Source organism: Manis pentadactyla, chromosome 4, assembly GCF_030020395.1.
Source record: "Manis pentadactyla isolate mManPen7 chromosome 4, mManPen7.hap1, whole genome shotgun sequence".
In the NCBI taxonomy this organism is placed as follows: domain Eukaryota; kingdom Metazoa; phylum Chordata; class Mammalia; order Pholidota; family Manidae; genus Manis; species Manis pentadactyla.
The window spans coordinates 76,318,795-76,335,963 of record NC_080022.1 but is presented as its reverse complement, the minus strand read 5'-3'; positions in this window follow the sequence as shown (position 1 = coordinate 76,335,963).

Below are 17,169 nucleotides of genomic sequence, written 5' to 3'. Positions count from 1 at the left end.
CTCAAAATGCTCAAAATAAACTTACCATTTGACCCAGGAATTCCACTCCTAGGAGTTTACCCTAAGAAAGCAGCACTCCAGTTTGAAAAAGACAGATGCACCCCTATGTTTATCGCAACACCATTTACAATAGCCAAGAACTGGACACAACCTAAGTGTCCATCAGTAGATGATTGGATAAAGAAGATGTGCTACATATACACAATGGAATATTACTCAGCCATAAGAAGAAAACAAATCCTACCATTTGTAACAACATGGATGGAGCTAGAGGGTATTATGCTCAGTGAAATAAGCCAAGCGGAAAAAGAGAAATACCAAATGATTTCACTCACCTGTGGAGTATAAGAACAAAGGAAAAACTGAAGGAACAAAACAGCAGCAGAATCACAGAACCCAAGAATGGACTAACAGGTACCAAAGGGAAAGGGACTGGGGAGGATGGGTGGGTAGGGAGGGATAAAGGGGGGGGAAAGATGAAGGGGGGTATTAAGATTAGCATGCATAATGGGGGGGTGGGAGAAAGGGGAGGGCTGTACAACACAGAGAAGACAAGTAGTGATTCTACAGCACTTTGCTATGCTGATGGACAGTGACTGTAAAGGGGTTTATAGGGGGGACCTGGTATAGAGGAGAGCCTAGTAAACATAATATTCTTCATGTTATTGTAGATTAATGACATCAAAAGAAAAAAGAAAGGAAAGGGAGATTACTCCCTGATAGGATGAAACTAACTGTAAATCACCGATTAATGCATGCTTTAAATATCCTTAATTTTGATAATTTGAAGGGTGTCAGATGATCAGCTATGGAAGTACATTTTTCTGATAATATTCCTTTCTCTTAAAAAAAAACACGTTTGTAGATGTTTTATTTATTTATATTTTTGAACCAGATATCTTGTATTTATTTGTATAGCTATTTAGACTCAATCAAGAACAGTCATCCTGTGTTTTTAATTTATTCATTTTCTTAATGACATTGACTTTTTGAGGAAACTAGATTAATTTTCTTACAGAATATCCCATAGGACTTCCTGCTCATTTCTTCATGGTGTGTTACCTTGTTTTTCTTTCCACCATATTTCCTATCGCTGGAAGTTAGATCTAGATATTTGCTTAGATTCTATGATTACAATCACTTATAGTCATGATTCTTTTTGATGTTAAAATTGTGCCAAATTTGTCCACAGGATGCCTTGTTAAGCTAGCTTCTCTATCCTTTTTGATATGACACCTTAATCTGTGTGTGTTTTTGTTTCCTGGCACAGAAATGTATCATAGCATAGCACAGAAATAAATCTTGTATTTTCTCCCACACCTAGTATCTGTGATTTCACCAAGGAGCACTGTTTTCTATTTTTGTTTTTTTTGAAATGATCAAAAATTATTTGAAAACAAAAATCTGCTGATATTATAAGACTGCTATTGCTTCAAAGACCTTGCTGTGGTCTAAACTATTATGTATATATACATATATAAATATACACATTTTTCATTTCAAATTTATATTATGAAGATTTCTCTTAACTGCTCTGATTCTATATCTTTATTTTAAACACATCAACCAAAATACACCAAGGAAAAGGTTAGATTTCTTTAGCTTATTGCAGCGGGGGAAAATGCACATCACAGAAAACCATGGGGCATCTCAAAAGTGGGGCAAAGGAGGATTGAGAGAGTCAGAGTTAGATACAGGATACTTAGAATTTGTAAAATAAGGGAGTTGCCTATTTAGTTTGTAGTTTCATCCCTACAGAGGGAGGACACTGATGAATTCTTGTTAGATCACTAAGAGACTGTGGTCTCTTTCAAAAATTATGGGCTGAAATGAGCTAATGTTAAAAAGGTTTGAGCTTAAATGATTTGTCTTGCATGTTATGGTTTGGTATAATTTATCTGTTTTGGGAATCATAGTACAGTTGTGTAAACTGTGGTTTCTCTTTCAATGATCAATTCCCACCACTTGAACCAGCTGCCATGAGAGTTATTTTTTTAAACAGATTTATTGAGGTATAATTGATATATAAAACACTGTATACACTTAATATATACAGTTGAAGGATTTGGACATATGCATTCAGCAGTGAAACTGTCACCACAATCAATGTAATAAGCATGTCCATCACTTCCAAAAGTTTCCTTGTGCTTTTTTTGCTTGGTTGTTTTTTTTTTCTGCAGGAACACTTAACAGGTGTTTCACTAACAAAATTTTAAGTACACAACACAATTGTTAACTTTAGATTCAGTGTTGTATACAGCAGTTATTTAGAATTATTCATCTTGCATAACTGAAACTTTAGACCCATTGAAAAAGAACTCTCCATTTCCACCTTTTCCTAGCCCCTGGCAGCCAGCATTTTATTCACTGTATCTATGAGTTGAATAAGTTTTAGATACGTCATACAAGTGGAATCATGCAGTATTTGTCCTATTGTCACTGCCTATTTCACTTACATAACATCTTCCAGATTCGTCCATGTTGATACAAATAGAAAGATTTCCTTCTTTCTTAAGGCTGAACAATAAATATTCCATTGTGTGAATATATCACATTTTCTTTATTATCTGTTGATGGACATTTGGATTATTTTCATAGCTTGGCCATTCTGAATAATGCTACAATGAACATGGGACCATAGATATCTCTGCAAAATCTTGATTTCAATTCTTGTGGATATATACTTGGAAGTGGCATCGCTATCAGATGGTAGGTGTATTTTAAATTTTTTGAGAAATTTTCACGCTGTTTTCCATAGCAGCCACTCTATTTTGCATTCCGCTACAGTTTACAAGAGTTTCAGTTTCTCCACAACCTTACCAGCATTTATCTTTTGTGTGTGTGTTTTTTAAATTTATAAAAACCGTCTTAATAGGTGTGAGGTGATATCTCATTGTGGCTTTCATTTGTGTTTTCCTGGTTGTTAGTGACATTAAACATTTTTTCATACACTTGTTTGCCATTTGTATATCTTCATTAGAGAAATGACTATTCAAGTCCTTAACCCATGTTTAAAATATTTTATTTATTTATTTTATTTTATTTATTTATTTATTTATTTTTTATTTTGGTATCATTAATCTATAATTACATGAAGAACATTATGTTTACTAGGCTCCCCCCTTCACCAAGTCCCCCCCACATACCCCTTCACAGTCACTGTCCATCAGCATAGTAAGATGCTGTAAAATCACTACTCGTCTTCTCTGTGTTGCACAGCCCTCCCCGTGCCCCCCAACACTATACATGCTAATCGTAATGCCCCCTTTCCCTCCCTTCCGACCCATCCTCCCCAGTCCCTTTCCCTTTGGTAACTACTAGTCCATTCTTGGGTTCTGTGATTCTGCTGCTGTTTTTTTCCTTCAGTTTTCCTTTGTTCTTATATTCCACATACGAGTGAAATCATTTGGTACTTGTCTTTCTTCGCCTGGCTTATTTCACTGAGCATAATACCCTCTAGTTCTATCCATGTTGTTGCAAATGGTAGGATCTGTTTTTTTCTTATGGCTGAGTAATATTCCATTGGGTATATGTACCACATCTTTTTCATCCATTCATCTACCAATGGACATTTAGGTTGCTTCCATATTTTGGCTATTGTAAATAGTGCAGCAATAAACATAGGGGTGCATCTGTCTTTTTCAAACTGGAGTGCTGCATTCTTAGGGTAAATTCCTAGGAGTGGAGTTCCTGGGTCAAATGGTATTTCTATTTTGAGCATTTTGAGGAACCTCCATACTGCTTTCCACAATGGTTGAACTAATTTACATTCCCACCAGCAGTGTAGGAGGATTCTCCTTTCTCCACATCCTCGCCAACATTTGTTGTTGTTTGTCTTTTGGATGGCAGCCATCCTTACTGGTGTGAGGTGATACCTCATTGTAGTTTTAATTTGCATTTCTCTGATAATTAGCGATGTGGAGCATCTTTTCATGTGTCTGTTGGCCATCTGAGTTTCTTCTTTAGAGAACTGTCTATTGAGCTCCTCTGCCCTTTTTTAAATTGGATTATTTGCTTTTTGTTTGTTGAGGTGTGTGAGCTCTTTATATATTTTGGATGTCAACCCTTTATCGGATCTGTCATTTATGAATATATTCTCCCATACTGTAGGATACCTTTTTGTTCTATTGATGGTGTCTTTTTTTCTGTACAGAAGCTTTTTAGCTTGATATAGTCCCACTTGTTCATTTTTGCTTTTGTTTCCCTTGCCCGGGGAGATATGTTCATGAAGAAGTCACTCATGTTTATGTCCAAGAGATTTTTGCCTGTGTTTTTTTCTAAGAGTTTTATGATTTCATGACTTACATTCAGGTCTTCGATCCATTTTGAATTTACTTTTGTATATGGGGTTAGACAGTGATCCAGTTTCATTCTCTTACATGTAGCTGTCCAGTGTTGCCAGCACCATCTGTTGAAGAGACTGTCATTTCCCCATTGTATGTCCATGGTTCCTTTATCATATATTAACTGGCCATATGTGTTTGGGTTAATCTTAACCCATTTTTAAAACAAGTTATTATTTGTAGTGTTGTGTTGTAGAGTTCCTTATTTTTTGTTAAAAAATAATACTTTATCAGATATGTTTTTTGAAAATATTTCTCCCATTCTGTAGGTTGCCTTTTTACCCTGTTGATTGCTATGCAGAAGTTTTTCAGTTTGATGTAGTTCTGCTTGTCTGTTTTTGCTTTCATTGCCTATGACTTTGGCATCATATCTGAGAAATTATTGATAAAACCAATTGCAAGAAGATTTTCCCCTAAGTTCTCTTCAAGGAGTTTTATAGTTTCATGTCTTACATTTAAGTCATTAATCTATATGGAGTTGATTTTTGAGTATGGTGTCATGGGTCCAGTACCATTATTTTGCATTTAAACAGTTTTCCCAGTACCATTTCTTGAAGAGACTATCCTTCCTCATTGTTTATTCTTGGTACCCTTGTTAAAGATTATTTGACTGTATGTGTGGACTTATTTCTGGGTTGCTTATTCTGTTCCATTGGTCTGTATATCTGTCTTTACACTAGATCCATACTGTTTTAATTATCGAGGCTTTGTAATACATTTTGAAATCAGGAAGTATGAAGCCTCCAGCTTCGTTCTTTCTTCTCAAGATGGCTTTGGCTATTCTGGGTCTTTTGCAGTTCCATGTGAACTTCAGGATTATTTTTTCCTATTTCTGTAAAAAAATGTATTAGGGATTTTGATAGGGATAGCATTGAATCTGTAGATTGCTCTGGGTGGTATAGATGTGTTAACAAATTTTGCATCTTCTGATCTATGAACACAGGATATCTTTCCATTTACTTGAGTCTTTTGAAATTTTTTCATCAGTATTTTGTACTTTTCAGGGTAGAAGTCTCTCACCTCCTTAGTTCAATATAATTCTAAATATTTTATTCTTTTTGACACTATTATAAATAGCATTATTTTCTTAATTTCCTTTTTTGGATAGTTCATTGTTAGTGTAGAGAAATGAAATTGGTTTTTGTATTTTGATTTTGTACCCGGTAACTTTACTTAATTTGTGTATTCAAATAATTTTTTGGTGGAGAATTTAGAATTTTCTACCAATAGGATAATGTTCTCTGTAAATAGAGATAATTTTTCATCTTTCTTTCCTATTTGGATGCCTTTCTTTCTTTTTCTTCCTTATTTGCGTTGGTTAGGGCTTCCAATGCTACAATGAATAAAAGTGGTGAGAGTTGAGCATCCTTGTCTTGTGTGATTGTAGAGGAAAAGCTTTCAGTATTTGACCACTGAGTTAGCTGTGGTCTTGTCATATATGATCTTTATTATGCTGAGATATGGTCCCTTTATATTTAGTTTATTGAGTGTTTTTTATCTTGAGAGGATATTGAATTTTATCAAATGCTTTCTCTGCATCAATTGAGATGATCATAGTTTTACCCTTCATTCTGTTCATGTGGTCTGTTCAGTTTTTCTATTTCTTCATATTTTATTTTTAGTAGGTTGTATGTTTCTAGAGTTTATCCATTTCTTCTAGGTCATTAAATTCATTGATGTATAATTTTTCACAGTAATCTCTTCTGATCCTTTTTATTTCTTTGGCCCCTCTTTCATTTTTTATTTTACTTTTTAACTCTCTTTTTTAAATCGAGCTAAAATTTTTTCAACTTTATATATCTCTCCAAAAAACCATGTGATATAATGATTTATAAGAAACATATATTTTGGTTGTTCAGATGACCAAAATATATTTCTCAGATATATTTCGTCTTCATCCACAGTTCCTGAAAACATTTCAGAGCCATAAGGGTGAAATAGGTCTCATGTTATGTTAATAGAGTTTTTTGGACCCCACCCAAAGGTGGGGGCTGGTTGCCAGGGGACCACCCATGTGATTAGAGGGTGGGAATTTTCAGCCTTCAGCCTTCAACACCTAAAAGGGAGAGGGCAGAGGGACTGGAAGTTTAATCAGCCAATGGTCAATGACTTAGTAAATTATGACTAGGCAATGAAGCCCTTACAAAAGCCGAAAAGGAGAACATTTTACTCTTTTGCATCCTGCTTCCCTGTCTGACAGTGAGCTTCCATAAGTGGAAAATCAGAATGCTTCCACATGCCACCAAGCAAGAGCCCAAGCTCCTTTATTTGGGACCGTGCACTATGTATCTCTTTATCTGGCTATTAATTTATATCCTTTATGGTATCCTTTACTAAACTGGTAAATATAAGTGTTTTCCTGATTTCTGTGAGCCACTCTAGCAAATTAATAAAATCTAAAGGGAAAGTTGTTAAAACCTCCAATCTGCAGCTGGTCAGGCAGAAGCACAGGTAACAGTCTGGGGCTTATGACTGGAGTCTGTATTTGGAGGGTGGAGGGCAGTCTCATGGGAACCCTTAACCTAGGGAATCTTGTGCTGTCTCTAGGCAGAGACTATCAGAGACTATCAGAATTGAGTTGAATTCTCAGACACCCTGCTGATGCTTGAGAATTGCTTGGCATTCTGTAAAGGGACCCTCTCCCCCTGACCCCACCAACACACACACACACACACACACTGGAACTGGGTCCAGGAACCCAAAAGGAAACCAACTCTTAAGTTTTCGTCTTAGTTCATTCAGGCTTCTATAACAAAATACCACAGACTGGGTAGCTAATAAATAACAGAAATTTACTGCTCATACTTCTATAGGCTGAGAAGTCCACAAGACACCAGTCTTCTTCAGCTGAGGGCATTACAAGTTTATACTTAATGCCTTCTCATTATGGCCTTATGTAGTGCGAAGGGCTAGGGAATTCTCTGGAATCTTTTAAAAGGCACTAATCCCATTCATGAGGTCTGTCCACATGACCTAAACACCTCCCAAAGGTCCCACTTTCTAATATCATCATCTTTGGGGTATAGAATTCTAACATAGGATTTTTTGGAGACACAAACATTCAGGCCTGAGCAGTTTCGTTGATTTTTTTCTATTGTTTTTCTGGTATCTATTTTGTTTATTTCTGCTCTAATATTTATAATTTTCTTCTGTCTAACTAACCTTGGGCTTAGTTCTTTTTCTAGTTCCTTATGGTGTAAAGTTAGATTATTAAATTCAGGTCTTTCTTTTTCCTCAATCTAAGAAAGAAAGAATCTGGATTCTTTAGCTGAATCCAATAATTTTTGGTATGTTTTGTTTTCATTTTCATTTGTCTCAAGATATTTTCTGGTTCTCCTTTTGACTTCCTCTTTGATCTGTTAGCTGTTCAGAAGTCTGTTGTTTAATTTCCACAGATTTGTGTATTTTCCATTTTTCTCCTGTTATTGATTTCTATTTTCAGACCATTGTTCTTGGAAAAGTTGGTCTGATTTCAGTCTTAAAATTTGTTAAGACTTATTTTGCAGCCTAACATGTGCTCTCTGGTGAAGAAGGTTCCTTGGGTGATTGACAAGATGATACATTCTGCTGCTGCTGTTGGGTGGACTGTTCTGTTTATGTATATATATCAGGACCATTTTGTCTTTAATGCTGTTCAAGTCTATTTTCTTATTGATTTTCTTTCCAGATGTTATGTCTGTTGTTAAAAGTGGGGTATTGAAGTCTCCTACTGTTATTGTATTTCTATTTTGCTCCCTGCAGTTTTGTCAGTATTTGCTTTGCATATTTAAGTGCCCTGATGTTGGGTGTATATATATATGTATAATTGTTATATCTTTCTGATAAACTGAACCTTTTATCATTATATAATCTTTCTTTATTGATTGTGATTAGAGTTTTGAGTTAATGTTAGTTTTGTCTGATATAAGTAAAGCCAGTTCTGCTTTCTTTTGTTTATCTTTTGCATGAATATCTTTTTGCATCCTTTTATTTTCAGCCTTTATTTGTCCTTAAATCTAAAAAGGATCTCTTGGAAGTATATGCATAGTTAGACTGTTTTTTTAATCCATTCATGTATTTTATTCAGTCAACCACTTAGTTATTTGATTGAAGAGTTTAGTACATTTACATTTAAGGTAATTATTGATAGGGAAGGACATAGTATTACTATTTTGTTCTTTGTTTTCTGTCTGTTTTGTGATTTTTTCTTCCTCCTTTTCTCTCTTGCTGTCTTCCTTTGTGTTTCATTGATTTTTTTTCTATTGTGAGATTCTTTGATTCTTTTCTTTTTTTCTTTTGTGAATCCTCTACTGGTATTTTCTTTGTGGTTACCATGAAGCTTACCTAAAATATTTTATAGTTATAATAGTTTAAGGTAACAATAACAACTTCAATCACATACAAAAACTCTACACCTTACTTCTCCCTTTTCATTTTGTGTTACTGACGTCACACTTTATATCTCTTTGTATTGTATAACCATTAGTAAATATTTTTAGTTATATTTATTTTTAATACTTTCTCCTTTAACACTTATACTAAAATTAAAAGTGATTTTTACACCACTATTATAGTGTTACAGTATTCTGTATTTGTCTATATGCTTACCTTTACGGTGAGTTTTATACTTTGATATACTTTCATTTTTCTGTTTAGTGTCATTTCATTTCAACTTGAATAACTCCCCTTATCGTTTCTCATAAGATAAGCTTGTGGTGATGAACTCCCTCAGCTTTTATTTATTTGGGAAAGTCTTCATCTCTTAATTTTTGGAAGAGCAGTTTTGCTGAGTATAGTATTCTTGGTTGATAGTATTTTTCTTTCACTACTTTGAGTATATCATCCCACTCCTTTTTATCCTGTAAGGTTTCTGCAGAGGGATTTGTTGATGGTCTTATGGGGTTCCCTTGTATATGACAGGGATTCTTTAGCTGAATCCATGATATTTCTTGTATATCACTTTTTTTCTTGTTGCTTTAAAATTTTATCTTTGCCTTTTCTTTGACAATTTGATTATACTGTGTCTCAGTGTAGACTTTCTGAATTTAACCGCTTTGGCATTCTTTTTTTTGTAGATAATTATTTTTTATTGAAGGGTAGTTGACACACAGTATTACATTACATTAATTTCAGGTGTACAACATAGTGATTCAACATTTATATACATGACAATTCTAGGTACCAGCTATCACCATACCAAGCTGTTACAATATCTTGACTATATTCCTTATGCTATACATTACATCCCGGTTACTAATTTATTTTACCATTGGAAGTGTGTACTTTTTTGTGTGTCTGTGAGGGCATCTCTCATATTTATTGATCAAATGGTTGTTAACAACAATAAAATTCTGTATAGGGGAGTCAATGCTCAATGCACAATCATTAATCCACCCCAAGCCTAATTTTCGTCAGTCTCCAATCTTCTGAGGCATAACAAACAAGTTCTTACATGGAGAACAAATTCTTACATAGTGAATAAGTTACATAGTGAACAGTACAAGGGCAGTCATCACAGAAACTTTCGGTTTTGCTCATGTATTATGAACTATAAACAGTCAGTTCAAATATGAATACACATTTGATTTTTATACTTGATTTATATGTGGATACCACATTTCTCTCTTTATTATTATTATTTTTAATAAAGTGCTGAAGTGGTAGGTAGATACAAGATAAAGGTAGAAAACACAGTTTAGTGTTGTAAGAGAGCAAATGTAGATGATCAGGTGTGTTCCTGTAGACTATGTGTTAATCCGAGCTAGACAAGGGCAATAATACATCCACGTATGCAGAAGATTTCTCTCAGAACAGGGGGGGTGAGGTTCTAAGCCTCACCTCTGTTGATCCCCAATTTCTCACCTGATGGCCCCCCTGCGACTGTGCCTGTCTTAGGTTGTTCCTCCCTTGAGGAATCTTACCCGTCTCTGGCTAATCAGTCATCTTCCGGGGCCATACAGGGAAATGTACAGTTGGTAAGTGAGAGAGAAGCCTTACTGTTTGAAATGGTTAGCTTTTTATTTCTTTGCATATTTATGCCCTGTAGCTCTATGCCCAGCATTTGTCTTGAGGTATCTTTACCACTTGGAAGAATTATGATATTCGGTAAATTTGATATGAGACACAAATTCTATTTAAGGGTTGTAATTAGGAAGGAAGAAGAAAAGCTATAGAAGTAGCAGGCGGCAGAAAACATGGGAAGATTGATTATTTCTTTGACATATCTTCTTGTAGAGTAACTTCAGCATGTATAGGTTTTAAGCTACTACTTAAATTGTGCACACACATTAACATAATAGGAGTATAGTTACATAACCAAAGCATATCTGTAATTACCAGCCATCTCCAGTGAAACCAAGAAAACCAGTTAGGCACCTTAGGCATTTGTGAAAACTTATCTATGATATGGTGGATATAGTCCAGCTAAACTTGAACAGTCTGAGAGAAATCAGACAAATTAAAACAACCCATTGCTGGGGAATGTTCACATCCCTTATGTTCTTTTAGCAGTAAATAGTCTGTAGTTGTAAGATTTTGGAGCGCTACAATTTGCACTTCTCCTAATTCTTGATTGAGTTCCAACAGTATAGATCCAGTCAAATTTGTTGTTTTACTGTATGCACAGGCCAGCTTAGATATCTCCTTCTTCATTCCCATGGCAAGTCCAGGAACTGGTGGGATGAGTGCATCTACAGCTGTAGCAGTGCGTGGATCTTTGTTGGGGTTTTCTGATGATTATCTCCTGGCATGAATCTTCCAGAGAGTGCTGATGTTGGAAGTTTTTTTTCATATCATATCTTAGTTCATTTTCTGGGTAGCCCAATTAGGCTTTGATCCTCTGTATAAACACAAACAGACCCTTTGCCTACACTTTTATATGCCCTTTATAACCTTGTGTAGAACTCATTGGAGGTTACCACACAGGAACTGCCCTTTTTTTTTTTTTGGTATCACTAAGCTACACTTACATGACAAATATTATGTTTACTAGGCTCTCCCCTATACCAGGTCTCCCCTATAAACCCCTTTACAGTCACTGTCCATCAGCTTAGCAAAATGTTGTAGTATCACTACTTGCCTTCTCTGTGTTGTACAGCCCTCCCTTTTCTCCTGCCCCCCCATGCATGCTAATCTTAATACCCCCGTACTTCTCCCCCATCCTTATCCCTCCCTACCCACCCATCCTCCCCAGTCCCTTTCCCTTTGGTACCTGTTAGTCCATTCTTGAGTTCTGTGATTCTGTTGCTGTTTTGTTCCTTCAGTTTTTCCTTTGTTCTTATATTCCACAGATAAGTGAAATCATTTGGTATTTCTCTTTCACTGCTTGGCTTGTTTCACTGAGCATAATACCCTCCAGCTCCATCCATGTTGCTGCAAATGGTAGGATTTGCCCTTTTCTTATGGCTGAGTAGTATTCCATTGTGTATATGTACCACATCTTCTTTATCCATTCATCTATCAATGGACATTTAGGTTGCTTCCAATTCTTGGCTATTGTAAATAGTGCTGCGATAAACATAGGGGTGCACTGATCTTTCTCATACTTGATTGCTGCATTCTTAGGGTAAATTCCTAGGAGTGCAATTCCTGGGTCAAATGGTAAGTCTGTTTTGAGAATTTTGATGTACCTCCATACTGCTTTCCACAATGGTTGAACTAACTTACATTCCCACCAGCAGTGTAGGAGGGTTCCCCTTTCTCCACAGCCTCACCAACATTTGTTGTTGTTTGTCTTTTGGATGGCAGCCATCCTTACTGGTGTGAGGTGATACCTCATTGTAGTTTTAATTTGCATTTCCATGATAATTAGCGATGTGGAGCATCTTTTCATGTGCCTGTTGGCAATCTGTATTTCTTTTTTGGAGAACTGTCTGTTCAGTTCCTCCGCCCATTTTTTTTTTTTTTAGATAATTATTTTTTTATTGAAGGTTAGTTGACACACAGTATTACATTACATTAGGTTCAGGTGTACAACATAGTGATTCAACATTTATATACATGACAATTCTAGGTACCAGCTATCACCATACCAAGCTGTTACAATATCTTGCTTATATTCATTACATCCCAGTTACTTATTATTTTACCATTGGAAGTGTATACTTTTTTTTTTTTTTTTGGTGAGGGCATCTCTCATATTTATTGATCAAATGGTTAACAACAATAAAATTCTGTATAGGGGAGTCAATGCTCAGTGCACAATTATTAATCCACCCCAAGCCTAATTTTCGTCAGTCTCCAATCTTCTGAGGCATAACAAACAAGTTCTTACATGGAGAACAAATTCTTACATAGTGAATAAGTTACATAGTGAACAGTACAAGGGCAGTCATCACAGAAACTTTCGGTTTTGCTCATGTATTATGAACTATAAACAGTCAGTTCAAATATGAATACTCATTTGATTTTTATACTTGATTTATATGTGGATACCACATTTCTCTCTTTGTTATTATTATTTTTAATAAAGTGCTGAAGTGGTAGGTAGATACAAGATAAAGGTAGAAAACACAGTTTAGTGTTGTAAGAGAGCAAATGTAGATGATCAGGTGTGTTCCTGTAGACTATGTGTTAATCCGAGCTAGACAAGGGCAATAATACATCCACGTATGCAGAAGATTTCTTTCAGAACAGGGGGCGTGAGGTTCTAAGCCTCACCTCTGTTGATCCCCAATTTCTCACCTGATGGCCCCCCTGCCACTGTACCTGTCTTAGGTTGTTCCTCCCTTGAGGAATCTTACCCGTCTCTGGCTAACCAGTCATCTTCCAGGGCCATACAGGGAAATGTAAAGTTGGTAAGTGAGAGAGAAGCCTTATTGTTTGAAATGGTTAGCTTTTTATTTCTTTGCATATTTATGCCCTGTAGCTTCTATGCCCAGCATTTGTCTTGAGGTATTTTTACCACTTGGAAGAATTATGATATTCGGTAAATTTGATATGAGACACAAATTCTATTTAAGGGTGGTAATTAGGAAGGAAGAAGGAAAGCTATAGAAGTAGCAGGCGGCAGAAAACATGGGAAGATTGATTATTTCTTTGACATATCTTCTTGTAGAGTAACTTCAGCATGTATAGGTTTTAAGCTACTACTTAAATTGTGCACACACATTAACATAATAGGAGTATAGTTACATAACCAAAGCATATCTGTAATTACCAGCCATCTCCAGTGAAACCAAGTAAACCAGTTAGGCACCTTAGGCATTTGTGAAAACTTATTTATGATATGGTGAATATTGTCCAACTGAACTTGAACAGTCTGAGAGAAATCAGACAAATTAAAACAACCCATTCCTGGGGAATGTTCACAAACCTTATGTTCTTTTAGCAGTTAATAGTCTGCTACAATTTGCAGTTCTCCTAATTCCTGATTGAGTTCCAACAGTATAGATCCAGTCAAATTTGCTGTTTTACTGTATGCACAGGCCAGCTTAGATATCTCCTTCCTCATTCCCATGGCAAGTCCAGGAACTGGTGGGATGAGTGCATCTACAGCTGTAGCAGTGTGTGGATCTTTGTTGGGGTTTTTTGATGATCATCTTCTGGCATGAGTCTTCCAGAGAGTGCTTATGTTGGAGGTCCCTTTTCATATCGTATCTTAGTTCATTTTCTGGGTAGCCCAATTAGGCTTTGATCCTCTGTATAAAAACAAACAGACCCTTTGCCTATACTTTTATATACCCTTTATACTCTTCTGCAGAACTCATTGGAGACCTCTGCCCATTTTTTAATTGGGTTATTTGTTTTTTGTTTGTTCAGGCGTGTGAGCTCTGTATATATTCTGGACGTCAAGCCTTTATCGGATGTGTCATTTTCAAATATATTCTCCCATACTGTAGGGATCCTTCTTGTTCTATTGATGGTGTCTTTTGCTGTACAGAAGCTTTTCAGCTTAATATAGTCCCACTTACTCATTTTTGCTGTTGTTTTCCTTGCCCGGGGAGATATGTTCAAGAAGAGGTCACTCATGTTTATATCTAAGAGGTTTTCGCCTATGTTTTCTTCAAAGAGTTTAATGGTTTCATGGCTTACATTCAGGTCTTTGATCCATTTTGAGTTTACTTTTGTATATGGGGTTAGACAATGGTCCATTTTCATTCTCCTACATGTAGCTGTCCAGTTTTGCCAGCACCACCTGTTGAAGAGACTGTCATTTCGGCATTGTATGTCCATGGCTCCTTTATCAAATATTAATTGAACATATATGTCTGGGTTAATGTCTGGATTCTCTAGTCTGTTCCATTGGTCTGTGGCTCTGCTCTTGTGCCAGTACCAAATTGTCTTGATTACTATGGCTTTATAGTAGAGCTTGAAGTTGGGGAGTGAGATCCCCCCTACTTTATTCTTCTTTCTCAGGATTGCTTTGGCTATTCGGGGTCTTTGGTGTTTCCATATGAATTTTTGAATTATTTGTTCCAGTTCATTGAAGAATGTTGCTGGTAGTTTCATAGGGATTGCATCAAATCTGTATATTGCTTTGGGCAGGATGGCCATTTTGACGATATTAATTCTTCCTAGCCACGAGCATGGGATGAGTTTCCATCTGTTAGTGTCCCCTTTAATTTCTCTTAAGAGTGACTTGTAGTTTTCAGAGTATAAGTCTTTCACTTCTTTGGTTAGGTTTATTCCTAGGTATTTTATTTTTTTTGATACAATTGTGAATGGAGTTGTTTTCCTGATTTCTCTTTCTATTGGTTCATTGTTAATGTATAGGAAAGCCACAGATTTCTGTGTGTTGACTTTGTATCCTGCAACTTTGCTGTATTCCGATATCAGTTCTAGTAGTTTTGGGGTGGAGTCTTTAGGGTTTTTTATGTATCATGTCATCTGCAAATAGTGACAGTTTAACATCTTCTTTACCAATCTGGATTCCTTGTATTTCTTTGTTTTGTCTGATTGCCATGGCTAGGACCTCCAGTACTATGTTAAATAACAGTGGAGAGAGTGGGCATCCCTGTCTAGTGCCCGATCTCAGAGGAAATGCTTTCAACTTCTCGCTGTTTAATATAATGTTGGCTGTGGGTTTATCATAGATGGCCTTTATTATGTTGAGGTACTTGCCCTCTATTCCCATTTTGGTGAGAGTTTTTATCATGAATGGATGTTGAACTTTGTCAAATGCTTTTTCAGCATCTATGGAGATGATCATGTGGTTTTTGTCTTTCTTTTTGTTGATGTGGTGGATGATGTTGATGGATTTTGGAATGTTGTACTATCCTTGCATCCCTGGGATGAATCCCACTTGGTCATGGTGTACGATCCTTTTGATGTATTTTTGAATTCGGTGTCCTAATATTTTGTTGAGTATTTTTGCATCTACGTTCATCAGGGATATTGGTCTGTAGTTTTTTTTTTTGGTGGGGTCTTTGCCTGGTTTTGATATTAGGCTGATGTTAGCTTCATAGAATGAGTTTGGGAGTATCCCCTCCTCCTCTATTTTTTGGAAAACTCTAAGGAGAATGGGTATTATGTCTTCGCTGTATGTCTGATAAAATTCCAAGGTAAATCCATCTGGCCCGGGGGTTTTGTTCTTTGGTAGTTTTTTGATTACCGCTTCAATTTCATTGCTGGTAATTGGTCTGTTTAGATTTTCTGTTTCTTTCTGGGTCAATCTTGGAAGGTTCTATTTTTCTTGGAAGTTGTCCGTTTTTCCTAGGTTTCCCAGCTTGTTAGGATATAGGTTTTCATAGTATTCTCTAATAATTCTTTGTATTTCTGTGGGGTCCTTTGTGATTTTTCCTTTCTTGTTTCTGATACTGTTGATTTGTGTTGACTATCTTTTCCTCTTAATAAGTCTGGCTAGAGGCTTATCTATTTTGTTTATTTTCTCGAAGGACCAGCTCTTGGTTTCATTGATTTTTGCTATTGTTTTATTCTTCTCAATTTTATTTATTTCTTCTCTGATCTTTATTATCTCCCTCCTTCTGCTGACCTTAGGCCTCATCTGTTCTTCTTTTTCCAATTTTGATAATTGTGACATTAGACCATTCATTTGGGATTGTTCTTCCTTTTTTAAATGTGCTTGGATTGCTATATACTTTCCTCTTAAGACTGCTTTTGCTGTGTCCCACAGAAGTTGGGGCTTAGTGTTGTTGTTGTCGTTTGTTTCCATATATTGCTGGATCTCCATTTTGATTTGGTCATTGATCCATTGATTATTTAGGAGCGTGTTGTTAAGCCTCCATGAGTTTGTGAGCCTCTTTGCTTTATTTGTACAGTTTATTTCTAGTTTCATGCCTTTGTGGTCTGAAAAGTTGGTTGGTAGGATTTCAATCTTTTGGAATTTTCTGAGGCTCTTTTTGTGGCCTAGTATGTGCTCTATTCTCTAGAATGTTCCATGTGTACTTGAGAAGAATGTATATCCTGTAACTTTTGGATGTAGAGTTCTATAGATGTCTATTAGGTCCATCTGTTCTACTGTGTTGTTCAGTGCTTCTGTGTCCTTACTTATTTTCTGCCCAGTGGATCTATCCTTTGGGGTGAGTGGTGTGTTGAAGTCTCCTAGAATGAATGCAATGCAGTCTATTTCCCCCTTTAGTTCTGTTAGTATTTGTTTCACATATGCTGGAGCTCCTGTGTTGGGTACATATACATTTAGAATGGTTATATCCTCTTGTTTGACCAAGCCCTTTATCATTATGTAGTGTCCTTCTTTATCTCTTGTTACTTTCTTTGTTTTGAAGTCTATTTTGTCTGATATTAGTACTGCAACCCCTGCTTTCTTCTCACTGTTGTTTGCCTGAAATATGTTTTTCCATCCCTTGACTTAATCTGTACATGTCTTTGGGTTTGAGGTGAGTTTCTTGTAAGCAGCATATAGATGGGTCTTGCTTTTTTATCCATTCTA